This window comes from Euleptes europaea, chromosome 1 (assembly GCF_029931775.1).
Source record: "Euleptes europaea isolate rEulEur1 chromosome 1, rEulEur1.hap1, whole genome shotgun sequence".
In the NCBI taxonomy this organism is placed as follows: Eukaryota; Metazoa; Chordata; class Lepidosauria; order Squamata; family Sphaerodactylidae; genus Euleptes; species Euleptes europaea.
In genome coordinates, this window is record NC_079312.1 from 114986937 (window position 1) to 115014251 (window position 27315).

At 47.3% G+C, this 27315-nt stretch overlaps 1 protein-coding gene across 1 annotated transcript in view; it reads right to left on the reverse strand.

Moving 5' to 3' along the window:
* Nucleotides 1-26746, reverse strand: part of ASF1B (anti-silencing function 1B histone chaperone) — a 119546-nt gene extending 92800 nt beyond the window's left edge. The window contains exon 1 of the mRNA XM_056861669.1: nt 26739-26746. The gene's annotated coding sequence lies outside the window, so the exon portion shown is untranslated. The remainder of the gene's footprint in view (nt 1-26738) is intronic.
* Nucleotides 26747-27315: the final 569 nt, after the last annotated feature.

Here is a 27315-nt window from a genome sequence, read left to right on the forward strand (position 1 = left end):
CCATGACATTGTTTTCTGGTGGTTCTTTTCTTAGCTTCCCAACTACTCTTTCTCTTGCCTAGCTTGCTGAACTCATTTCTACTGCTTCTGGCAGGAGCTCCTCAGTATTCAGTCCTTAGACACCCCCCATTTGTTCTTGGGACATCTGTTGCCAGGTTTACAGGATGACCTTCAAATCTGTCTGTTTATCTCAACCTCATACCTTCTGTCCAAGCATGTGTTTCTCATCGTTTCACCAACAATTTCTTGCCAACACCTAAAACTGGAAATGGTTGTCATGGTTTGGGGCTGCTTTAACAGAGCCATCAACTACGTACTCTCCCTTTCTTATTTAATACAGATGTTTCTCGACTCCTTTGTCCTAAAAACTACACTCTAGCACAGAAATCAGCAGACTTATGTGAGTTTTGGCCAGAGTTTCTTCAGTGGATCGGAACAAAAGTCATAAATATTATACAGAGGAAAAGGATATTCAGAGAAAAACAGAAAGAACTTCTGGCATACAAGAAAATTGACAGCAGAAACAGCATACGAGTTCACTTATTACCCTAGCTCAGATATTATTCTATTTCTTTTTCTTCATTTGTACTCCACCTTTCATAGAATCATAGAAACATAGAGTTGGAAGGGGCCTCCAGGTTCATCTAGTCCAACCCCCTGCACAATGCAGGAAATTCACAACTATCCCCCACATCCCCAGTGACCTGTACGCCATGCCCAGACTATGGCAAAAAAGAAAAAACCCTTTCTCCCCAATGGAGACTGAAAGCAACTTACATTTGCTTTCTTCCCCTCCATTTTTATCCTTACAACAACTGGTCCTTATTGGGTCCTACTTTGGTCATTGTGAGATTTTACATTTTCATGTATTTATTTACTGTGAAAGACTTGCCTACGTTATAGGCCTTAACTTATAGGTTTTTAACTTTACTGTGCACCATATAAAAATTATATATTTGTAATTTTGGCATTTTCTAGCTCAACCTCTTCGGTTTGGATTCAGAATTTCGGTTGAGTTTAATTTGGTTCTCCCCCCCCCCTTTTTTTTTTTTGTTCTCCCAAATCCTAATCTGACACTCTAACTACTACACCACACTGGCTCTCCAAGACTAAAGAACAGGACATGTTTCTTATAGCTGCCCAGTGCTATTAGTCCCTTATGAGGTGTGCATAGAAACGTATATTGAGTCAGGCCTTTGGCAAATCTAGCATGGGATCATTAAAGTTGCTTACATCTTATTGAATACAATAAGATGGAAGTTGCCTAAGTGTGCACAGGTAGGATTTCAGCATTGTCTACTCTGACTGACAGAGGTTCTCCAGGGTCACAGTCAGTGGTCTTTGTCAGCTCGACTACCTGAGATCTTGCTAATTGGAGGTGCTGGAACTGAACAGGGAGTCTTCTGCATGCAAAGCATCTGATTCCCCAGACACCCCCTTTTAAGGACCTTTAAAGAACAAATTTGACCTCTCGCGTTGGGCCTTTTAACAAGTATACAAGACAATTGGAGGGGAAAGGTACCCTCAGGACATGCCCTTTTTATGGAAGAGGCCTTCCAGGTTGATCTCGCAGACCTGTGTGGTTTTAGAGATAGCAGCGAGTTTTTCCAAATCAAGATAAAGGGGCTTAGTGTGCACCAAAGAGCAGTAAAAGGATTGGAACTTGTTAGGCTAGATCTGCTGGAGCCGGTACTGAGGCTGATCCTCAGGCTTCCCTGCAAGGGTCTACTTAGGGTTGGCAGCCCTGGATTGGGAAATACTTTGAGATTTTGGAGTGGAGTCTGAGGAGGGTGGTGTTTGGGGAGGGGAAGGACTTCAATGGGGTATTTTAGGAAAAATCCGGGATCAGTCATTCTTGTTCTCTGACTCTGCTCCCACCCTTCCAGACAAGCCCAAAATAGTTGTTTTTCACTATCTGCTGCTTCTGCAATGTGCTACCGGCAAATCTGTTAAGAGCTTGCTGAAACTTATTGCTCTAAAGATGTCGGGTCGGCTCCAACCACAAGACCTTTCTGGTTGGCATAGTCAGCAGATGGGGTCAAGCTGACCAAAAGGTAGTCATAGCATTTCAATACTCTATGTTTTCATTTAAATGTACATACATACAGTCTCTGGAAGTTTTTAATCACAAGGACAGTGTAATCCATAAAAGAGCATGTGCAGAGTGTAACCAATGGCTCCCAACAAGAAAAGGAATTCTAGGAGGAATTCATAGATAATAGATAGATAAGATGATGTAAGAACATAAGAAAAGCCATGCTGGATCAGACCAAGGCCCATCACGTCCAGCAGTCTGCTCACAGTGGCCAACCAGATGCCTCTAGGAAGCCCCCAAACAAGACAACTGCAGCAGCACTATCCTGCCTGTGTTCCTCAGCACCCAATATATTATTCAGCATGCTCCTCTGATCATGGAGAGAATAGGTATGCATAATGACTAGCATCCATTTTAGTTAGTAAAAGTGAAAGTATTGATTATGTAAGTATGTAAAAGTGTAAGTAGTAGAAAAGGGCAAGAGTCCAGTAGCACCTTAAAGACTAACAAAACTATTTTCTGGTAGGGTATGAGCTTTCGTGAGCCACAGCTCACTTCTTCAGATACAGCTCACTTCTCTATCTGTATCTGAAGAAGTGAGCTGTGGCTCACGAAAGCTCATACCCTACCAGAAAATATTTTTTGTTAGTCTTTAAGGTGCTACTGGACTCTTACCCTTTTCTACTACTGCAGACAGACTAACACGGCTACCCACTGTGAAAAGTGTAAGTATTATTAACAATTCATAGAGGTCAATACAATTTATTCTATCATTTAAAAGAGTTGTTGATTATATATGTATATGTAAAGAAAAGTATGTATAAAGTATAGGGGGTCATCATTTTATCCTCTTGCCCCCATTAAAAGATATAGATCCAGCCCTGCCTGGGGGGGTCATCTGTGACTCCTCTTTGTAATTTTCTCATGTCCAAAACCTGCTATTTCCTCCTTTTCAGCATTTCCAAGCTCTACCCTTCCCCCCCTCTACAGTTAGTACTAAAACCTTGACCATGTTCCAGTCACCTCTCCTCTAGACTGCTATAACCTTTTCCATGCTGGGCTGGCTTGCCTCTCTCCAGTCACTTCTGACTGCTAAATTCATTGTTCTCACCCAGGGCGAATGCCTCCTCTCAGACTCCTTGTCACTCTCCGCATCAATTTCAAGCTTCTAGCCCTTACATTTAAAGTGCCTGGTTTCTTTACCACAGCAATATTTTCTGGTTCCCGCACACATCCCTTTTGGTGCGTTCATAATAGGGCTGCCAGGTCCTTTTCCACCATTGGCCGGATGTTTTGGGGGGCAGAGCCTGAGGAAGGCGGGGTTTGGGGAGGGGAGAGACTTCAATGCCATAGAGTCCAATTGCCAATGCGGCCATTTTCTCCAGGGGAACTGATCTCTATTGGCTGGAGATCAGTTGTAATAGCAGGAGATCTCCAGCTAGTACTTGGAGATTGGCAACCCTAGTTCATAAGTTCTTGTCTCCCTCTTCTTTACAATCCATACTTAAGACCTCTCTTAGTTTCTAGCTCCAAATGAGGTTCCCCAGTTCCATACTCCCCCCGCCCAACAATTCCACAGAAGATAAACATGTTCAATAGACGCTGCAGGACTTACACAGGCCTCACACACCCCTATCTGCCCCTGTGGAATTGACTGCCCCAGCTCAGTAGATTCCTATAGAGCAGATACTTCCCCACCCCCAAGAGTTTAATTCAATGTTCATGCATCATTCACATATACACACACAACCATGCAGTTGTCATTTACCGAGGCTTAGCCTGGTTCCTTCCGCCCCGACTTTGGCACCTGGGCACCGTGTGCTGGGGGATTAGGGGGCTTTGCTGGCTCTGAGCTGTGCAGGGCCCTCCCTGCTCTGGTTATTTCCCCAGGGATGGGGGGGGGGTTGTTTGCTCAAGGTAAACATTGCCAGGGGGCTGAAGCTGATGCAGCGTTCTGCTGCCTCTTCCACATTTTCACACTGTCTCAGTGCTATGATGCGCCCTCCGGTTTACCCCCATCCTATGCCCCTCTGCCCCAGTCAAATTGTCTTGCGGAAGCTCTCAGTCTGAATCAGCCACCTCCCGCTGTTTCAAGCCTGACTCCCCAATCTTTGCTATTGTTATCCAGGCCTGTATTCTCCCTGCAACGTGATCCCAGTCCAAGATTACCCATAGATCTGCTAACACATACCTGCTAAAATGTCAGTCTTGACATATACACAAGCTCCGTATTAGCTCAGCCCTGGACCGTGCTGCTGGTTTCACTGATGAAACTCTAGGGTTCTTCATATCAGACTGTAATGAAACTCTACAATATGTTGGGCACAAACAACTTGGGCACTTTCACAAGGCACTGTGGCTCAGTTATCCCTGAGTTTATTTCAGTTACTGTTCTCACACAATCAGGATATAATGGGTAGGTTGTTCTTAGGCTTGCAAATCCATGCCAAGGACTATGGCCTTTTATGCAGAGATGGATCCCCACGGTCACTCCCGCCGTCTGCTTCGGGGCTTCCTTTTGATTATGCATGCCTTTTCTGCCTGTCAGAGGTCGCCTCGCTCTCCCCGCGACGCGCATTTTGCTCCGTTTTTTTCCAGATGCTGTTTTAGCTAGAATCTGGAAAACATGGGCAAAACATGCGGGGAGAGCAAGGTGACCTCTGACAGGTGGAAAAGGCATGCATAATCAAAAGGAAGCCCTTAAGCAGTTGGCGGGGGTGACCGTGGGGATCCGTCCCTGCATAAAAGACATATAAAGATGCAATCTGAGGAGACTTGTTGATATGATACAACAACAACAACAACTAAGAAAGAAGAGAGAGAGAGAGAGAGAGAAAAAGAGAGAGAGAAAAAGAGAGAGAGAAAAAGAGAGAGAGAAAAAGAGAGAGAGAGAGAGAGAGAGAGAGAGAGAGAAAAGAAAGAACACAGATGATTTTTATATTGGACCATCTAGCACTCAAATATAATTCTCCATGTTAAAAACTATAACAGATTTTATAGTGTCAGCTTTACATGGTTAACCGCACCAACCTGGTGGATTTGGGTATAGTTTAAATAAGGAGAAAGGTTTGAACAAGATTTAAAACATGACCCTAGAGGAGGTATATAGTTAGGGTTGCCAGCTCCGAGTTAGGATATACCTGGAGATTTGTGGGGCGGAGCATGAGGAGGCGGAGTTTGGGGAGGGGAGGGACTTCAATGCCATAGAGTCCAATTGCCACAGCATCCATTTTCTCCAGGTGAACTGATCTCTGTCAGCTGGAGATCAGTTGTAATAGCAGGAGATCTCCAGCTACTACCTGGAGGTTGGCAACCCTATATATAGTTTTAAACCAGTTCCAAATTGGGTTGCACTCTCCCTTAAAGGACATTCTGTTCATAGCTTGGGGGTGACTGCTTGTGTGGAAGTAACAGGTATATGACTTTAAGAACGTTACTTGCCAGAGGGTGATTAAGTGTTTAACCTTGATTAGTGGGGGAGGTTTTTTAAGGCACTTGCCTCGGCTTGGAAAAAATCTTTTTTTTCTTTCTCTTTCGACAGCCTTTACTAGTTAGTGGAATTATTTTCTTTTGCTTGTTTTGAATGGAGAACGTTGCTTTTATCTTCTTGAAAATAAACCTTGTTTTATCAAATTAACGAGAGAAGCCGTGCATGTTGTGGTGCGACTTTCCCGGGGGAGAACCAAAGGCCGATGAAATAAGGTTTGGACAAAGAAGAGCCTTCAACCTTGTAGTCAGACGAACTGTACCTTGCCCAGGGGGAGTTTGGAAGGGCTGTTATCAGCATTCTAAACCCGGACAAGAAGTTGCTGGCTCATACACTGCTCCATCGCAAAAAGCATCTTTCACTGGGTTCAGTAGGGGCTCTAAGGGTTCCTCAGGGGCCCCAGGGCGATCCCGATTCTTCTGCCCTCTGCACACCTCCCAAACCCAGTCTAGACATCATAAACTAGCAAATCACATGACTTGTTCCATCCCATGGGGCCCCAGTAACCAGTGCCCCAGGAATTGTATCCTCCGAGTCCCCTTCTCTCAGCAGCCTGGATTGTGCTGATTGTGCTGGTGCAAAGAAGTATCTGGCCATGGTTTGGCCATGTCCAGGATTGATTACTGTAGTGCGTGTATATGGAGCTACCCTTGGAAAGTGCCTGGAAATTTCAGCTGGTCCAGAATAGGGCAGCTAAAAACGAGAATGTGGGATAGAAATTCTATAAATAAATACATTTTGTGTTCAGGACAGGACACCCTGTTATCATAATCTGTCCACTGTATGTGAGCAAAAAAGATCCCTATAAAATTATTTTATTTACTTTATAGTCTACCTCTTTCACTCAGACTCAAGGTGGATTACAGAATTAGTCAACAACGTTAAAAGGATCAGTATAATATAAACGATGAATAACACAATAAAACTGGATCACAAAACTAGAGAACAATAAGATTAAAATAGTAGTAGCAGTATAATGCATCCAATAAACAATGCAATATTTTAAAACTGCCATTCCCCCCGCCAGACATTAACGCTGTGACTCTGTTTCCTTTATAAGTGTCCTTCTTAACAATTTGATTTTGCACATTCCGGAAACAATGTTTAATTATTTAAACAACAGGAGATTTTAATCCATGCTGATGATTTGAGAAAATCCCATCAGAAATATATTTTTGCAAAATAAATTTCTTGGCAGTTCTTGAAAGCTAAGCAGGATCGGTACTTGTACGGGAGACCACTAAGGGAGATGCTGCAGAGGTAGGTAATGTCAAACCACCTCTGCTTCTCACTTGCCTTGAAAGCCCTTTACTAGGCAAATTATTCATTTTGTTATTTATTTCATTTAAAACATTTAAATGCTGCGTCTGCAGATCGGGCTGGCGCAGCTCACGACTAAAACAGAACTGAGCAGACAGCAGTAAAAACAATAAAAACAAATTTTACTCATAAAATAAATAAAAACAAAATTGATAAAAAACATGCCAATAAAAATTGTCAATAAAAGCAAGGCAGCATATAAAAGCACCTAAAAGAGAGCCGTTCTAAAATGATATTGATAAAATAACACATTTTAACAAATAGCAGTAGAAGAAACCTTGAACTGAGGACGACCTGCAGCCCAGACCTGCAGCCCCCTACCTGCCCCAGCAGACAAACAACAGCTCTAGGTACTAGGAGACTTAAGCCAAGCAGCCATTGAATCAGAAATTGTAAAGCCAGACTGAGCAGCAGGGACTGTGACAGAACTTGGTCAGCTACCAGAAAAATAGGACACTCTAAATAATGGGCACTTTGGGCCGTTGCTGCCATTCCAAGGTTTGGGTGGCATTGTTTCTCTGGATTTCCCAAACCTTAGGGGCAAACCATGCATTATGTTTGTCACAAGACAAACATGGTGACTGACGCATCCTAATGCTTGGAAATGTTCATGGCATGGATTGAGAGTAGGGTTGCCAGCTCCGGGTTGGGAAATACCTGGAGATTTTGGGGGTGGAGCCTGAGGAGGGCGGGGTTTGGGGAGGGGAGGGACTTCAATGCCATGGAGTCCAATGGCCCAAAGCAGCCATTTTCTCCAGGCGAACTGATCTCTATCAGCTGGAGATCAGTTGTAATAGCAGGAGATCTCATGAAGAGAGACTCTGCTCCTGTTCTAAAAAACAACCTGAATCGGTAGCCCACATCCTTCCGCATTGTGAATTACATTCTTTAGCAAGAGAGAAATATATAAAACCCCTCCTAAAAGACAGTTGAGCTCAAACTGCTGTTAGGCTTGTACGTTACTTACTGAATGACTGTAATACTCATGTGACTTGGTCAGTAGATAGATTCCTTGAAGTTTCATTAGGAACATCGCACTAAATGGGCCTACCTACCAGTGTGGTTTATTTGACGATGCAAAATCGCTGATATTCTAGATATCATGGTCTTTTGATTGGTAAATTTTAAGTAGAATTTGTTATGATTATGCAATAAAGCTGTTGAATTTGAAGACTAATCAAGATATCCTGACATCCCCAAAGATGTTATATTTGGAGAAAGAAAATATTTCGCAAGGGTTCACCCACCCCCAATTTTAAGCTAAATTTCCACCCACCCCCCATTTCAGGCATTAGGGGAAAAAATCAGAGCAAACACACCAGTTTCCCTCCAAATGTTCTTTTCACCCTTAGCCTCACCTCAGCTGTAATGTCTCTCACCTCCAGGTACTAGCTGGAGATCTCCTGCTATTACAACTGATCTCCAGCCAATAGAGATCAGTTCCTCTGGAGAAAATGGCCTCTTTGGCAATTGGACTCTATGGCATTGAAATCCCTCCCCTCCCCAAACTGCATCTTCCTCAGGCTCCACCCCCAAAATCTCCAGGTATTTCCAAACCTAAGAGGGACCTGCCAACCCTATCTCTTACCTTTATCCACTTATCCACTTGTTAAACTTTTCCAAAATATTAAAGCCAGGTAGATTTTAAGAGCCAACCTTTTACAAAGCTTTCAGTCCCTTATGCAGATGTGATTTTAGTTTGGAAGCAGAAATAACTGCATAGAAAAACGAGAGAGTTTACAAAAGTCCCTGTGGGAGAATGACTGCTAGCTTGAGCAATACGATGGTTCAATACAAGAGTATTTAAATGTGAGAGGAAACAATTAATTGCTCCCAAGAAGGAACTTAACTAGATTAGCCAACCAACTAATGGTTGCTAGAAACCTCTGCTTGTCTGGGGTCTTGCAACACTGCTTGTGGGAAGATAGGTGAAGGGAACAGAAGGGGTGATTTTTTCCCCCTAATCCAGTCAACATGGCTTTTTGTATAGCTAACAGAAACAAGTTATTAATAACATCATGAACAGAAGTACATCTCCGTCATAATGAGCTTAAAGCAAAATGTGCGGATGGCCCATTTGCATGACACATTTTCACACATATGTAGTCAAGGCAGTCATGCCAGGAGTCAGCTAGTAGGTGTTGGAACTCGTCTAGAGGCAAGAGTTTGTGTCGGTGCATACATAATGGTGACACTAACATATTATAAAAAAGCAAGAGTCCAGTAGCACCTTAAAGACTAACAAGAATATTTTCTGGCAGGGTATGAGCTTTCGTGAGCCACAGCTCACTTCTTCAGATGTGATGGCAGCCTTCTTCATCTGAAGAAGTGAGCTGTGGCTCACAAAAGCTCATACCCTGCCAGAAAATATTCTTGTTAGTCTTTAAGGTGCTACTGGACTCTTGCTCTTTTCTACTACTGCAGACAGACTAACACGGCTACCCACTGTGAATTACTAACATATTATGTGCTGCGTGTGGTTGTTTTTGCGGTAGTAACTGAGGACCAAGTAAATGTGACAGGTGTCTTCATAAGTATTTATGGGTAGTGGGTGGAATGGAAGGAGAGCTAAACCCTTCCCCCTCCCAGCCTTAACTCTAGGCAGCTTTGGCCATTGGACTCTATGGCATTGAAGTCCCTCCCCTCCCCAAACCCTGCCCTCCTCAGGCTCCACCCCTAAAACCTTCCCCCAGTGGCAACTAGGGTTGCCAACCTCTAGGTACCAGCTGGAGATCTCCCGCTATTACGACTGATCTCCAGCCGATAGAGATCAGTTACCCCTGGAGAAAAGGGCTGGTTTGGCAATTGGACTCTGTGGCATTGAAGTCCCTCCCCTCTCCAAGCCCCGCCCTCCTCAGGCTCCACCCCAAAAATCTCCAGGTATTTCCCAACCTGGAGTTGCCAACCCTACCTCCGCCTACTGTGATGGCAGCCTCTGTGAGGGTGTGTGACAAGCGGGAGGATGGGGTTGTACTTGAAAGGGGATCCAGATGGTGAGCCTCATAGTGACCTGGACCAAAAATACTAACGAGCATGTTGAAAATCCAGATTTAACTGTTTATCCAAATGTCAGGCCTAGCCTTGTCCTCTCTTTATGTCGCTGCACCTCTCTGTCTGGGTACAGGGAGATGCAGCAAAGTGTTCTTGAAGAATCACAGTGTATCCAGGGAAGATCCAAGTGCAACTCGTGAATCACGCCTTTGAACAACTCGTCCCCAGTTGGTAAGCAGAGGCTGGGTATGGAACGAAGCAGCCTAGTGATAGGGGCACATCTACCTCCACGGGGGGGGGGGGAGGAACAGATACAAATTTGCATGCAGATCTTTCCCTCCCCTCTGCTGCCTTAACACCGTAATTCACAAGCAGCCTTGAAAAAGTCAAAACCTGCCAAGGCTGCTAAGCAACAAAGCACAAAGGAAACGAAAGCTGTTGCCACAAGCTTTTGGCACCCCCCAAAGCCTTTGCCCTTCCCTGGCTTTGCAGAAAGCATCCATCCAGGCTCGCCCGCCCTTTCGTTTCCTCTCCCCACCGGTTTGCCAGATTAGATGCTTCTACCCGAATACAGATTCAGACACCCTTGGCTCTGGCACCGTTGCACTCTGCCTGCACAATACTGGAAGCCCGCCCCCTTTCCTATTCTGCCCTGCAAACCACAGCGGCAAATCCAGACATCCAATTAGCAGGAAGTGGGCAAATGCTGGGGCAGCTCGGCGCTCAGACGGGTGTCTGTCTCGGTAGTTTTTACAGCTGGTGGGATCCAAGAACTTTGAGGATGGGTTGCCAGGCTGCTGGCAGTGGGTGGTGGTGAGAACGACGAGGGGACTAGGGACTGAGGCTGGGCGTAGAGCACAGCTTTGTCGAAGCTGGGAGGCGACCTTGCAGTGTTGTTATGGCCCGCAAGCCACATGTGTTAATTTTTTTGTTTCTTGCCACAATTTTGGGTCAAATCCCTTACACACAACTTTAAGCTATGCTCTGGAAATGGGTATCCCTGAGATTAGGGTTGCCAACCTCCAGGTACTAGTCAAACAAACAGTTGTGGCTATATCATACGAACAATTATATATTTTTAAAAAACCAATAGAGATCAGTTCCCCTGGAGAAAATGGCCTCTTTGGCAACTGGACTCTATGGCATTGAAGTCCCTCCCCTCCCCAAACCCTGCCCTCCTCAGGCTCTGCCCCCAAAACCTCCCACCGGTGGCGAAGAGGGACCTGGCAACCCTACCTGAGATGCTCTGCTGCAACACAGGGTGCATTTTGCTGGGACTGTTGCAGGCACTTATTGGATAGTGTCTGTGCCAGGCAATAAATTGGCCTGCCCACAGCAGTTTGGGGACGGTTTTTAGTGTGTGTGTGTGTGTGTGTGTGTGTGTGTGTGTGTGCAGAAAAAGATGCAAGGTCTCAGTCACATGAGAGCTCAGGCATCCTTTTGTAAAGGGGGGGGGAGAGACACAGAATCAGTGCAAGATACTTCTGCTCTGCAATGTCCTTCCAAAGAAATTTTTTAACCAGTTTTTCTTAGGCAGTTTTTCTTAGGTTGGAGTGAACACTGGGGAGGCAGGGTGAGCCTCTGGAGAAGAAGGAGGAGAAGGAGGAGTTTTTATACCTCAGTTTCCTGCAAAGACTACTGGGTGTGTTGTTCTCACAGCACAGGGATGAGGGAGGGCTAGGGTTGCCAGCCTCCAGGTGGTGGCTGGAGATCTCCCCCCTATTACAACTGATCTCCAGGAGAGAGAGATCCGTTCCCCTGGAGAAAATGGCCGCTTTGGCAATTGGACTCTATGGCATTGAAGTCCCTCCCCCTCCCCAAAGCCCGCCTTTCTCAGGCTCCGCCCCCAAAATCTCCAGGTATTTCCCAACCCGGAGCTTGCAACCCTAGGGAGGGGCTGCCAAGGTGAGGGGGGGTACGCCACGCTTTTGTGTGCAGCTTTCAATGCTAGGGTTGGTAGGTCCCTCTTCGCCACCAGCGGGTGGAGCCTGAGGAGGGCGGGATTTGGGGAGGGGAGGGACTTCAATACCATAGAGTCCAGTTGCCAAAGCAGCCATTTCCTCCAGGTGAACTCATCTCTATCGGCTGGAGATCAGTTGTAATAGCAGGAGATCTCCAACTACTACCTGGAGGTTAGTACAAGAATATGCTGGGATATCTGCAAAAACAGTTTGTATTGGAAAACCAAACAAACAGCAGCAGCAAAGTGCTATATACAGAAGTGACAATTTGTTAATTTTGTTAATTTTCATTGAAGTGAATACATACATTTATGGTGAAATGTGAGTAACAATTTTTCCCCCATAATACGATCTATACTAGTAATTGATTATTGTATGGATAGTTTAGAACATTGTGTATTGTGTACTTTTGTGTAGATGTGGGACTGAAGAAGACTCCAAAACGATCATATCCCAGCATTCCACCTTGTTCTTCAGTAACATGAACATCCATTGGACATCTAACTGTATTTAGGATACGAAAAATATATGCCTAGATTGCTGTATATGCTTATGGTAATTTATGTACATAGCACTTCACTGATGTGAATTGTCACTTCTGTATATAGCACTTTGCTGTTGTTGTTTGGTTGGTTTTCCAATACAAACTGTTTTTGCAGATATCCCAGCATATTCTTGTACTAATTTCCTAACCTATGGTAACAGTACAGAGATGTTTATTTTTGTTGGTGACTACCTGGAGGTTGGCAACCCTACTCAATACTCAGGCACCCCCTCCCTCCTTATGCAAATTTAGAACACGCTCACTTTTCATCCTCCTTCACTCTGTAGCCCCTGACTTTAAGGTTTCCAGGTTTTGATTGCAGACCTTCTGGAGAATGAGGCCAAGGTACTGAGCACGGGGCAGACTTTGGCATACCCTAATGCAGTGGAAGCAGAGCTGGCTGCAAAAGCTTTTTGTTTGCCCCGGTGGCTGGTGCTGGCAGATCCCGTGGGCTGAGTCTGTGATTGCGTTCTAGCACAGGGTAAAGGAGCTGAGCAGGAGTGTGGGTGTCGGAGCAATCTGCACAGCTGTCATTGCCAAGTTGCTGCATGGCTCTGCCACCGCTCGCCCTGCCTCCCCAGGCTCAACAGAAACTGTGGGGGAAGCTATGGAGAAAGCACACATATGCCCCTTGGCAGTCTCTTACAGAGCAGCATGTCAAACAGTGTGCCGGGTCTAAGCTCGGCAGCCCGGCCCCTTCATGCTTGCGCATGGGTTAGCCAGGTCAAGCATGCACATTAAGTTAATACAATGCTGCTGACTTGTACTAAAAAAAAAAAATCTAGCTTTACTTTAAAAAAAACCTGACATCAGCCCAAATTGCAGGGCTTTGCAGAAAAAGCTCCGGCAACTGGTCCAAAATGTATTTTTGTCCTGTGTTTTGGATCTCAGCTGGTTGTCTGTCCGTCCCCCATCCCCCAAGCTGGCTGGCAACTCTGCCCTCTCTGGCATATGCCTCTGGGCCAGGCACAAACTGGGAAGTTAAAAGGGCTCATGATTAGGGTTGCCAGGCCCCTCTTCACCACCGGTGGGAAGTTTTTGGGGCGGAGCCTGAGGTGGGCAGGGTTTGGGGAGGGATTTCAATGCCATAGAGTCCAATTGCCAAAGTGGCCGTTTTCTCCAGGTGAACTGATCTCTATTGGCTGGAGATCAGTTGTAATAGCAGGAGATCTCCAGCTAGTACCTGGAGGGTGGCAACCCTAACACACACACACACACACACAGAGTTAAATTGTAGTAGGGATAAACAGGCACAATATGAATAGTAGGGTCATAAGCAAAAGTAGCAGGGGAAAAAGAGAGGTCCAATATGGGTTCCTGTATTATTTCTCCACCACAGTGAAAAGGGAATATCATAGGGAAGGGGAAAGGGTTAATTTTCTTCTCTCCCACGGGGCTGGGGGGGGCACTACGGCCCCAATCTCAGTCAGGCTCAGTGCAGCTGCTTTTTAATGTTAAAGGAAGAAAAAGTTGGGATATCTGATAGTGGATCCTGCATGTAACACTTCCGATGAATGTTTACTTTCAAAGTTTCTTCCCAAAGTACATGCCTACAAAGAGAGGTACATTGTTTACTTACCGAGAAGGTACTTTCCGCTCTGAAGTAGAAGGGCATCTTGATCTTTGGGTGTTTCTTGCCCATTGCTAGGGGTAGGCAGGACTAAACTAACAACTTCCTGTCTCCTGGCGAGGAACACCTCCCCTTCCAGTTATTCTACAGCAAGCTCAAGAGACAGGGAAAGGCACTCACAAACAAGGAGTACAAACAACAATAAACTGAACGATAAACTTAGAACCATTCTATATGTATTGCTACAATATTATTAGGCCGATCGAGTCTGTAGGCCAGTTTGGTGTGCTTCAGTCCACCCTTGTAAGATGATGTTGCCATCTCCAGGTGGGCAAGATGCCCTTCTACTTCAGAGCGGAAAGGACCTTCTCGGTGAGTAAACAATGTACCTTTCCCGCTCTGAAGGAAGGGCATCTTGATCTTTGGGATCTCCAAGAGCAATGAAATAATGGGTGGGAACTCAGTCCTCATAATCTTCTACCACATGCTGTAAAATACGTCTAACAAATGACGCTTTGGCGGATGCCATAGTATTGATTCAATAATGTCTAATGAAGGTAGTCATGTCGGACCAAGTAGCCGCTTTACAGATCTCTTCAGTCGAGGCTTGTTTGAAAAATGCGGCCGACGTGGCTGCGCTTCGCAGTGAATGGGCTGTGATCCCATTCGGAACTTGGAGACCACTGGCTAGGTAGGCTTCTCTGATGCATTGTCGAATGGATGTGCTGATAGACTGTCGGGACATGCGAAGTCCCTTGTTGGGTGCAGAAATGGAGATAAACATAAATTCCGTTCTCCTAATGGATTCAGTTCTAGATATATAAATATGAATAGCTCTATGCAGGTCCAAGGTGTGCCAACTCCGCTCTCTGGGAGTAGAAGGATTAGAACAAAAGGAAGGGAGGTGAAGTTCCTGAGACTGATGAAACCGGGAACCCACTTTGGGGATGAACCAAGGGATCAGTACGTAGCACGACTTTATCTTTGTGAAAGATACATAAGTCTTTGTGAATAGAGAGGGCACCCAGTTCTGAAACCCTCCTGGCAGAAGTTATGGCAACTAAAAATAAGGTCTTCATCCTTACTAATCGTAAGGAAACTTCTCTCATAGGTTCTGTCAAGCGGGCTAGTAGCCCTGGCCGTCGGAGAGGTCGCTGCCTGAGAGGACGTGGGGGCTGAGACAACTTCCTCCGCCTCAGACCAGTTGGAAGGAGAGTCTGAGCTGGTCTCTCCTCCCAAATCCACCAGTGTGCCTCCGAGCTCTCAGCTCCAGCAACCACTAGTGTCTCTCTCCCCTTTTATTCTCTCAGCCAGCGAGGTTCCTCTTCCGCCCCCGCCCACAACCCTCCTCCCGGAAGCCCCCCTAATGGCTGAGGCCAAGGCCTCTGCGTCCGCCCTGACTCGTGCTGCCAGGCGTGGGGCATGTTCGTTCCGGCCCCGGGCTCGCCCGCCGGTCAGCTGTTGGGTGGGGCGGATTTCCTCCGCCCGCCCCTTTACTGCAGCGGCGGAGGGGCCCTGCGCCGCTCCGTGTGTTGCTGGGTTGTCGGCATGCGCTCTCCTTTCTCCTCGCCGACGGGTCCCTGCAACAGAAGAGTGACACGAGGTGGCTGAGGCCGTGGGCCGTCCGGTAAGTGGGGAGTTGGAGCAAAGGTCCGGGGAGCGGGGCTGGACCCCCGTCCCGGGACAGGTTCAAAGGGACTTTTGGTTAGAGCAGAAAGTACAGTGTTCAGTCTCCAGGTAGGGAAGTGGTGAGTCACCGGAGGGGTAGATTGAACTACTCCTTTAATAAAAGCCTTAACCTGAGGGTGCGATGACAGAGGAATCCCATCAATATGCGGACAGACTGAGGCAATAGCGGACACTTGCTTTTGTAAGGTTGCCACTCTAAGGCCCTGCTGCTCACCGTTCTGTAAAAAGTCCAGTAACTGAGGTAGCTTAGGAGAGATAGGGTTGATCGTCTTCCGGTGACACCACCTGGAGAAGGGTTTCCAGATGTATTGATATATCCTTGTAGCAGAAGGACGTCTGGCTTTAAGGATGGTCCCCACCAACTCCACGGAAAACCCAAGGGCTAAGAGCCTTGCCTTTTCAACCTCCAAGCAGTCAATTGAAACCATCCAGGATCTGGATGAATCATTGGTCCCTGCTGGAGGAGATCCGAGGATGTCAGAATCTGCCAAGGTGCCCTGGTGGAGAGCTCCATGAGTGCCGGAAACCACGGCCGGCGTTGCCAATTGGGAGCAATCAAGATGACTTCCGCTCTCTCCGCCCTTATCTTCCTGATGACTTTCGGAAGGATAGGCAGTGGTGGAAAGGCGTATAGGAGACCCGGAGGCCACTGAGTCAGAAGAGCGTCCACTTGCTCTGCTTCCGGATGGTAGAACCGGGAGAAGAACCTTTCCACCTGACGATTCTGGACTGAGGTGAACAGATCCACTGTGGGTGTTCCAAACCAGCTGGTGAAGGCTCGAAAGACTTGAGGATTCAGCATCCACTCCCCTTCCTGGAGGGTCTGACGGCTTAACCAATCTGCCTGAGTGTTGTGGATGCCCCGTACATGTTCTGCCCTCAGAGACAAAAGGTGTTTTCTGCCCAGATCATGATGGCCGATGACTCCTGGTGCAGGCAAGAGGAGCGAGACCCACCCTGCTTGTTGATGTGGGCCTTGGTCACCACATTGTCTGTCTTGATTAGCACATGTTTGTTTCTGACAAGGTAGTGGAATTTGATGAGGGCTAGGCGTACTGCCCTGAGTTCGAGGAGATTGATGTGGAGAGATGTTTCTGACTGGCTCCATACGCCCTGAGCAAAGGAGTCTGCCACCGTGGCTCCCCATCCCTCGAGGTTGGCATCTGTAAACACCTGGACTGGCTGTCCATATAGATATGGTTGTCTGACTGTTAGATTGTCGACTTTGGTCCACCATAAAAGGCTAGTCCTGGCCACCGGACTGAGGGAGAGGGTCTTGTCTATCTTGTGTGTGATGAACAGCTGGAATGGACGCAGCACTGCTTGAAGTGGTCGGGAGTGGAAGCGAGCCCAAGGAATCAGGCCTAGACATGATACCATGAGGCCTAGGAGCCTTGTCAGAGCCATCAGTCGATGTCATGATGACTTTACCATGGACTTGGCCACCGCCGCAATTTTGCAGGCCTTGTCTGTTGGGAGGAATACTGAATTGGTGGTGGAATCTATGACCACTCCCAGATGTAGGATCCTCTGTGACGGGCTTAGCAAGCTTTTGTTTATAAGAAAGCCGTGTGTTTCGAGTGCCGTGATGACTCGAGTGGTGTGCAGGTTGTATGAGTAGGTTGTCTAGGTAGGGATGTACTTGGATTCCTTCCTTCCTTAACATCGCCACAATAGCCACCATCACTTTGGAAAAAACTCGGGGGGCAGGTGTAAACCTGAATGGTAGTGCCCTGAACTGAAAATGAAGGTTCATATAGTTGAATCTCAGAAAGCGCCGGTGGGACTGATGGATGGGGATATGCATATAAGCCTCTGTGAGATCTATGGATGTCATGAAGGTGTTTGGACGCAGTGCCTCTATGATGGTTCGCAGTGTCTCCATGCAAAAATGTTTGGCCTGGATGAATCAATTGAGAAATTTGAGATCCAGGATAGCCCTCCAGTCCCCATTCTTTTTGGGGACTGTGAAAAATATGGAGTAAACTCCCTGGAGATGTTCCTGAATAGGTACTTCCTCTATGGCCCCGATCCAGATAAAGTGAGAAATAGCTTCCATCATTCTCTGATGTTTTACAGCACTGCAGTAGCATGGCAATGCGACAAAGCGATCTGGAGGCTTGTGATGAAATTCTATTAGATATCCCTGCTGAATTATTTGTAGTACCCAGGCATCCTTCTGGGAGTGGTGCCACTGTGGAAGGAAAAGTTGCAACCTTCCCCCCACCATTGGATCCCTGGCGTCACTGTTTATTTCCTTTGAAGAATTTGTCAGGTTTGTCCGCCCTAAAGAACTGTGGTTGTGAGGGGCGGTTGAATCTGTTGAAACGTCGAAAGGACCCTCTCTGAGGAGCCCAGTCTCTGATCCTGTCTGAACCTGGTTAAGGTATGGTAGGATCGAAAGGACTGAGAGTATTGGCCAGGACGGGGTTCCTTTTTATGGGATTTAAGGATCGCCTTATTTTTATCCTTAATGCATCTTATCTAGTCTCTCCTCAAATAAGTTTCCACCCTTATATGGGTGACCCATTAACATGGTCTTGGACCTGTACTCAGCCAACCATGGCCTTACCCATAGGGCCCTGCGAATGGCTGTATTGGAGGCGACCGCTCTAGCAGTGAAGATCACTGCATCCAAGGAGGCATCTGCCATAAAGGAGGACGCCTTTAGCACTCGAGACAGGCCCTCGGCTATTTTTTTATCTGCGGTGGGTAGAAGCTGAATGAGCTTCTATATTCAGGCATTTGAAGCCCTAGCCATCAGTGCAATTGTGGTATTGGCCTGAATAGACAGTGCAGCTGCCTCATGCACCTTTCTGGAAAGAGATTCCATTTTCCTATCAAGCTGATCTTTAATAAAGCCCACTCCATCCTCTGCCAGGAAGTCAGAGGATTGAAGGGCAGAGATAGGAGCATGTACCACAGGCAATTCCAACATATCCATTGCATATGAGGCCATATCATATAGTTTCTTGGCATTGCCAGAGAACTGTTTATTATGTAGGGGTTTGTCCCATTCAGCTCTAATAACTTTCTCAAAGTATTCTGGTAAGGGGACCTTAATAGTCTGGGCCTCACATTGCGGGAAATATTCCTTGGAACCTTTACGTCTGGCTTTAGGCTTAGATTCCTCAGGAGCTTCAGCTTCATCAGATAGGTCTAAAGCAAAAAGTGCCTTGGCCAAAAGAGGCTGGAAATCATCATAACAGAACAGCCGAGGCTGCTGTTCTTGAACAATGGGGAGTTCTTCGTCTGAAACAAACTCTCCTTCCTCCTTATCGTCAGCCCCAGAATCCCTATCCACAGGGTAGGTTTCATTTCTCTGCTCTTGGTAGGTTTCATTTCTCTGCTCTTGGATAATTGACACTGCTTTCATAGCTGCCTTAGTGGGCCACTGCCTAGAGGGGGCGCTTTGGCTGTAGCCAGGCTCCTCCTGCATGGGTTCAGATATGACTGAGGACCCAGGGGAAGATGTCCAACTATATGAAAACCCTTGAGGAAGTGGCTGAGGGAGTCTTTGAGGAGGGTAACCCTGCTGGAAGGGTAGGATAAGAGATTGGAGCCTCTGAAAATGTCTTTCCATGGAGCCCTCTATCATATTATGTACCTGTTCAAATGTGGGGTTCTTGGGGGATCCCCCTTCCTCAGAAGGGTGGATTACTTTACCCTCTGTAGGTATCCTGGGCTCCACATCCAAAGGCACAGCAGAGGATCCGGCGGGGACCCTAGAGGTTGAAGCAGAACTCTGCTTGCGGCGATTTTCCAGCCGATGTAGATGACGGCGGCGACTTTCTGGTCTCCCTCTCCGATAGTCCGCCAGGGCGGCTAACAACAGGAGCCAATTTTAAGGCCAATTCTTGATCTGCATCAGAAAGGAGCTCGATGTCCTCTGATGCAGCTTCTCCGGCAGCCATTTTGTTTGCCGCGTCTTTCCCGCGGCTTAGCTGTTTCTCCCGCCGCTCAGCTGATGGTCAGCAGAGCCGGGAGCTTAAATTTAAAAAACAAACATACCCAAACGAGAGGGAGGGTAGGGAGGGAAAACAATTGGATACGGCAAGGTAAGGAAAATAATCTATTCTAACCTAATTTCACTAGGCCTAGGCAGCAGCTATGGCTGCAATGCTCTCACCCCAGCGAAGGCAGGAGAAGAACTGGGGAGGTGTTCCTTGCCAGGAGACAGGAAGTTGTTAGTTTAGTCCTGCCTACCCCTAGCAATGGGCGAGAAACACCCAAAGATCAAGATACCCTTCCTTCAGAGCAGGAATGTACGTTTCACTCATTGTTGCTATGCTATGCTGGTCCGATGATTTGGCCAGGACCACATGCTGCAACTTTTCAGAAAGAGAGAATGAGGCTGCTTCCGCGTGGCAGCAGCTCCCTTTTTGCTTTTGTTGACACTGCAAATGCCTTAATTTGCAGTGGCAACATACTAGCCTCAACACCGGGATTTTCTCCATGCTTTTCCCTCGCACCTCCCCTCCCCTCTTCCCATCTTTGGAGATCTTCTATCTGGTTTTCATAATATATATCTGTACTAATATGTTGCCATACTGTTAGGACACTATAGTGATATATTCTGTCAGCAATGCTGATTCTATGACCTTGGGCAGTTCATGGGAGGGAGGACATCTTGGACATCTTCTGGGCATGGAGTAGGGGGTCACTGGGGGTGTGTGGGTGAGGTAGTCGTGAGTTTCCTGCCTTGTGCAGGGGTTGGAATAGATGACCCTGGTGATCCCTTCCAACTCTATGATTCTATGATTTTGTATATCTTATATTCTAATAGTCAACCCAGCCTGATCTGTGGACACATATCTGTGGATTGGGAGCAGGTGGAGAGAAGGGAGAGTTTTCTCCAAACTTGAGGGTCCCCCCCTCCAAGTTCATAGAAAAATCTGAAACTTTAAAAAAGGCCAGGGTGAGGGCTTAAAAAAAACCAGAGGACCCGTTGTCTCCCCCCCCCCCCAAGCTGCTGTTGGGGCTCCTTCTCACCCATCCGTCCACTGTCATCTCAGCCACCCTCCTCAAACTTTCACATTGGTTTCTGATCACTGCAAGTGAGGGAACAGTGCTGAAGTCGGGTAGGTAGGTGAGGTGGCGCCTTCTCACATACTTACCCACCTCTAGCACTGTCCCCTCTCTCTCAGCAGACAGCAGCTGATAGGAAAGTTTGGGAAGGGCAGCGTAATCTGTGACGTTTTGTTGCAGTCCCTGCTTGTCTAAAGGTAAAGGTAGCCCCCTGTGCAAGCACCAGGTCATTACTGACCAATGGGGTGACATCACATCCCGATGTTTACTAGGCAGACTGTGTTTATGGAGTGGTTTGCCAGTGCCTTCCCCGATCTTCTACACTTTACCCCCACTTTTACCAACCTCGGAAGGCTGAGTCAACCTGGAGGTGGCTACCTGAACCCGACTTCCGCCCCAATCAAACTCAGGTCAGGTCGTGAGCAGAGCTTCAACTGTAGTACTGCAGCCTACCTCTCTGTGCCACGGGGCTCCTCTTGTCTACTACTGATTAAAAGTGAGAGGAGGGGGTGGGGATAGGGAAATAGGAGGAAAAGGTGCCAGATGTAGTTGGGGAGGGGCAGAAATCTGCACCTGCTGGTCCAGACCCTCCCCATACCTGCTTTGAACATGTTCTTTGTCAAGGTGATACCAGAGCAGACTTGAGGAAAACTTGGAAGATGGATGACTGCATAGGGGTATTGTGGGGAATCCCCCCCCCCAAAAAAACCCACTGCAATTCTGAGGAGTATGCAGAGCAAAACCTCTGTGAGGAAGCAACCAAAGTTCTGAAGACACAGAGATGCGGGGCTGGTGGAGGGGCAGGGGAGAGGAGCTTGGTCTTTCCTCCAGGTGCCTCTTGTCAATATCAGCATCCTTATTGCTTCTAAAAAAGAATCGGCCAGCTCCATCCAGAATGATTTTGTCAGCAGTTACTTGATTGTGCAGCAAAATGGGCCGAAGTGCTACAACTGGCTGTGTTTAAATAGACAAAAGTGAACTTCTGGTCTAGTTAACAACATTGCAGTATCTCCGTGGGAATTATTTAGGTTGGAACGCCTGGTTTATTTTGGAATTGTTCATAAAACACTACGTACAGAGCATACCCTGTTTTCCCCCCAAAGAGAACTAAATTCATTGAAGCCACATAACAATATCCCAGAACTCCTTTATTGAGCTTTCCCCATAATTCCTTGCCCACCCTCACTGAAGAGATACAGTCCCACACAGTCCTTGGGAAGTATTACCCAGTGGTTTAAGCCATGAAGGATCAGTAGATTTGGACCTGTAAAGGGAAGTGGGTTTGAATCATATTATCCTGATTCACAAATCACAAAGTCCACATGGAAGACACATGGCCACCACAAGGATTTGGGATCATAAACACACCTGGACCATTTAAGCATGGCTGTTTCCTCGCAGTCATCCCGCCGACTACTTTGGGGCTTTGCTTTGATTATGCTTGCATTTTCCGACTGATAGAGTTTCCACACATTTTGCCTGCATTTTCTGGATTAGTGTTTAGCCAACATCCAGAAAATGCGGGGAAACGTGCGGAGAGAGCGAAGTGACCTCTGATGGTCAGAAAATGCACGCATAATCAAAGCAAAGCACTGAAGTAGTCGGCGGGGTGACTGTGAGGAAGCAGCCATGCATAAAAGGCCCTGGTGTTCCATGCTGGAAGCTCGATTCCCAGGGGCATGGGCCCCCCAATTTGGATCAGAAGCATGGCTCATGGGGAGAGTGGACTTAATCCTACTCCTGATACCATTTTCCTGATCTGAAATGGCTCCGGGCAGCTGGTATTTGCCCCACTGGGGAAATTTAAATGTAATGATCTGTACACATAAGTTTCCCCAATAGCAGCTCCTGGAGCCATTTCAGGTCGGGAAAATGGTGGTGGGGAGAGCTGAAGCCCCATCCCCCCGCCATGTGCCAAAGTCCTGATTAGGGTTGCCAGGTCCCTCTTTGCCACTGGCAGGAGGTTTTTGGGGCAGAGCCTGAGGTGGGCGGGGTTTGGGGGGAGTCCAATTGGCAAAGCGGCCATTTTCTCCAGGGGAACTGATCTCTATCAGCTGGAGACCAGTTGTAATAGCAGGAGATCTCCAGCTAGTACCTGGAGGTTGGCAACCCTAGTCCTGATCCAAATTGGGTGCCCATCCACCTGGGAACTGAGTACCCAGCATGACCACATTTGTTGACAGTCATGGGCCTGTAACGTATGAATCAGCCCATAGAAGAACTTGCGTCCTGTATCTTACAGGGGCTGCAGCTCAGTGATTGAAGCACCATCTTTGTGTGCAGCTACTCCCTGGCATCTCCAGTTCAGTAGCAGATATTGGGAAAGACCTAGCAGTGCCGGAGACCCAGGAGAGCAATGCCAGCCAGTCAAAAATACTGAGCTAGGTGGACCAGTGTGGACTTGATTGATAAAGGGAACTTCATATGTTCATCTGTTGATAGGTCTGGTATAAAACTGGACTTGTTGCTACTCTCATTGCCAGCATTAGGCTTCTCAGCCTTTTACTTTTCATGATCCAGGGACAGAACTATGTCCTTGGTTGCTTATGCATGGGAGTTCGTTGTTTGCTGGACGCACACTTTCCTGTTGGGACTCTATGCACCAGCAGTCTCCAAGCTCAAATCAGGAAGTATTTGAATCCCCGCCCCTTGAAATGCTGCTTTGTAATTGGTTGAGAGAAAAGTTTCCCCCAAACCCAATTGCCGCATGAAAAGGCATTTTAACAGCATTTTAAGAACAAAAACAAAAAACGGAGCTATTTGAAAGGGGGGGGGGGAGAAACCCAAGCCTCGTTTTTAAAAGCCTTCTGCTCAGAAAGAACTCTGAGGAAGCAGAAAGCATTTGAATCCCCGCCCCTTGACATGCTACTGTCTGATTGCTGTGAGAGAAACCAAGCATCTGTGTGCCGCGCTTTGCCTTATGCATGGGGATTTCAAGCGGGCTGAGCTCAGGGGAGAGGGAAGAATTGGGTTAATAGAGGGACAGGAAGTCCCGGGATTTTTGAGGGCTGGCAGCGAGGTTATCTCTAATGGAGGGAAAACTCCTTCATAACTCCAAGGAACAACCGAGAGAGATGGGGGGGGGGGCAAATGTGAGTGAAAGTACCCATGCATAAACAATCCTTATCCATGGCCTTTTATGCATGGCTATTTCCCTCGCCATCACCCCTCCAATGACTTTGGGTCTTTGTGTTGATTATGCATACTGTTTCCTACTGTCAGAGGTCGCCTCGCTCTCCCCCTGTGTTTCTCCGCGTTTTGCCCACGTTTTCAAATTCAAGATAAAACAGGTCTCTGAAAACATGGGCAAAACATGGGGAAACACAGGGGGAGAGCGAGGCGACTTTTGATGGTCGGAAACAACATGTATAACCAAAACAAAGACCCGAGGTCATCAGTGGGGTGACGGTGGGGGAAACAGCCATGCATAAAAGGCCTATGTCTGTATGGCTGCTTTCCATTTACTACTGGAAGTTCAGGCTACACGCAACTCTATTTTTCTCGCTTTATGGGTGGAACTGCATGTTCAGTGCTGGAATTATCTGCCATGGAGAGTTTCTTCACTGAAGGGGAACAATTGAGGCGTTCCGAATAGGGGTGGAGAGAACCCTATTGTAGAAACCTTCTCGCAAGCCCACTCTTTAGACATAAGAGAAATAATTAGTGAAACTCCATAACTCTGGGAATGGAAAGAAGAGGCGTTTTTGCCAGCCCAGAAGGGTGCCACGATGAATCAGACAAGGATGGATACAGGTACAGAAACCTTACCCTGATCATATTTTACTGTGGCCGAACCCCAAATGAAAACCTTATTATGCTTCTAGCTAAGAAATATTCAAAATGCACCCTCTGATGTGGCATAAACTTACCCCTCAGCAGTAATCTCCTGCTCCTCCTTTGTTTTTTAATTATAACTTGGAACATATTTTATCACATCCATTTGTTTTATAGAGGATTGTTAAACTAATTTCTGTTATATACATAAATGTTGAGATGAATAACAGCTTAATAGATTAAACAAAATAACACTAAATTCCATAATTAGATAGTATTCAGCCTTGCCAGAAAACCTCAGATTCTTGCTTATTCTCTAATTACATCTATATACTCAAAGCACCTTCCCAAAGTGTAATAATATATGCTAACTCCTTTGTATTAGCCGTAGCTCATATTTTTTACGATCCAAGGAGCTATTGAGTTTGTTCGCAGAAACAATAAACATTCCTCCTCTCCCCAATTTCTCTGTGTTCTTTTCTAACTTGACCCTAAGCTACACAGTGGGATTACTTGAGGATATAATGGAAGCGAAATATTCAGACCGTTTATTCGTCTGTCAAAGGGTTTTCTGCCAGTTTCCACTCCCTTCCCAAAGGAGCTCCCAGGTTATGGTGAGCTCATCGCTACCTACCCATGGCAGTGGGCTGGAACTATGACAAGGCCGCATCACGGGTTGCGGTGAGCAGCCGGGGCTGAGTCAGCGCTGCCTCTCTCTTGGGCACGATGGAGGTGAGGGGGGGGGAGTCTTCGGCAGACGTCTCCCACAACCATCTGTCCCCTCGTGGCAGGACCCTTCTCCCTCTGGGGATGGAAGAGCAGCCATGGCTCACCCAGGCAGAAAGTGACAGGGGATGTAAACGCCTCTCTTTACACACACGGGCACACACACACTCTTGTGTGTCTGTGGCACAGCCCGCCCTCCCTTTCTTGGCACGCCTCGCCCAGGAATGTGAAGCGAGATGATCGCATAACTGTCAGAGTCGTTTGTTTGCAGTGTCACCACACTGCGTCTGCTGAGCGCTGTGCTTGCTCCCAGACGCAAGGAGCGCGGCCCATAGCTGGCCTTTATGCGACCTCACACACAGCCGATGCCGACAGCTGGCTAGTGGGCGAGTGAGGGGAGAGGAAAGGGAATCTCCGAGGAAGGATGAGAGGGCAGAGGACAAAAATGCACCGTGTGCAGTGTGAGGGGAGGTGCAGGCTTGAGGCTTAGGGTTGCCAACCTCCAGGTGCCAACTGGAGATCTCCTGCTATTACAACTGATCTCCAGCTGATAGAGATCAGTTCACCCTGGAGAAAATGGCCGCTTTGGCATGTGGACTCTTATCGGGTTGAAGTCCCTCCCCTCCTCAGGCTCCGCCCACAAAACCTCCAGCCGATGGCAAAGAGGGGCCTGGCAACTCTACTTGAGGCCGGGTTCATCAGTTCTGAGGGTGAAGAAGAAGAAGAGTTGGTTTTTCTATGCTGACTTTCTCTACCACTTAAGGGAGAATCAAACTGGCTTATAATCACCTTCCCTTCCCCTCCCCACAACAGACACCCTGTGAGGTGGGTGGGGCTGAGAGAGTTCAGAAAGAAGTGTGACTAGCCCAAGGTCACCCAGCTGGCTTCATGTGTAGGAGTGGGGAAACCAACCCAGTTTACCAGATTAGCCTCCACCGCTCATATGGAGGAGTGGGGAATCAAACCCTGTTCTCCACATCAGACTCCACCGCTCCAAACCACCGCTCTTAACCACTACACCACACTGGCTCTCAGGGACTAGTGGTTAGGAGAGAGTTTGGGAATAGGGACTAGTGGTTAGGAGAGAGTTTGGGAGTCAGAGCAGGGCTGATGGGATCCTTTGACTCTGAGTTCCTCTTTTTCCTACTCAGCATCCTCTCCTTGATTCTTTTTTTACTTCCATTTTCCTGGAATTTGGGTGTCATGTGGGACCCAGGATGAAGCCATCTCTTCTCCTCCCCTTGGCCACACGGGATCTGCTGGCGGCTCACTGTTCACAGTCAAGGCTGGTTCCCAGGACAAATGTTTCCTAAATCCAAGAAACTGGGGGGGGGGGTGCGTGTTGCCAGCTGCCTGGAGTCTCTCCTCAGCCTCCTTTTTTTCCCTTCCAGAGCGGCAGGCAGCCTCCTCGCCACATGCCAAGCGCTGATTGTTACAGGTCCCGGGGTCTGGCTGATCTGGAACAGTCATGACTAGTGGGCTGGAAAATTAAGAGAGGTGAGGTCAATTGGCTGTGGCCCAAGTTTGGATTGGCTAAGCCCCGTATCTAGCCTTTTGGGAATGGGAGTGAAGGAGAAATGAGACAAACAGGGAAAGTAATATAAATTTAGCATGAATCCCCCTTCCCTTTAGAAGAAGTGGTGAAAGAAAGAAATGCTCTCTCGCTTTACATCCCCGCCCCACCCCTCAAGTATGAAATCCTGGAAATGAACACAGACTCTCTGCCTGCTCGTTTCTGAACTGACACCCTCAGGAAACAGAACTGCCCCTATTATTTCCTTCAGAATCCTATACTTTGTTTCCAAGACTACAAAATTTCCCTTTCCATAGACGGCGTTCCATGCCAGTCTCTGAATTAATCTACACAGTGAATTCCGGCACTCCAAATCCCCGCTGAATGAGAAATCTATATGGATCTTGAACTTCTCTACAAAGCAAATTCAGACAGTAGGCCAGCATCAGTTAGGACAATCTTGAGATGCACTACACTTATTTAAGCCCACAGTCAGAGCCTGTTGGCCTAGTGCCATTCAAAGCTTCAAGATGATAAGAACATAAGAAAAGCCATGCTGGATCGGACCAAGGCCCATCAAGTCCAGCAGTCTGCTCACACAGTGGCCAATAAGAAGCCTGCTAGGAAGTCCACAAACAAGACTGCAGCAGCATTATCCTGCCTGTGTTTCACAGCAC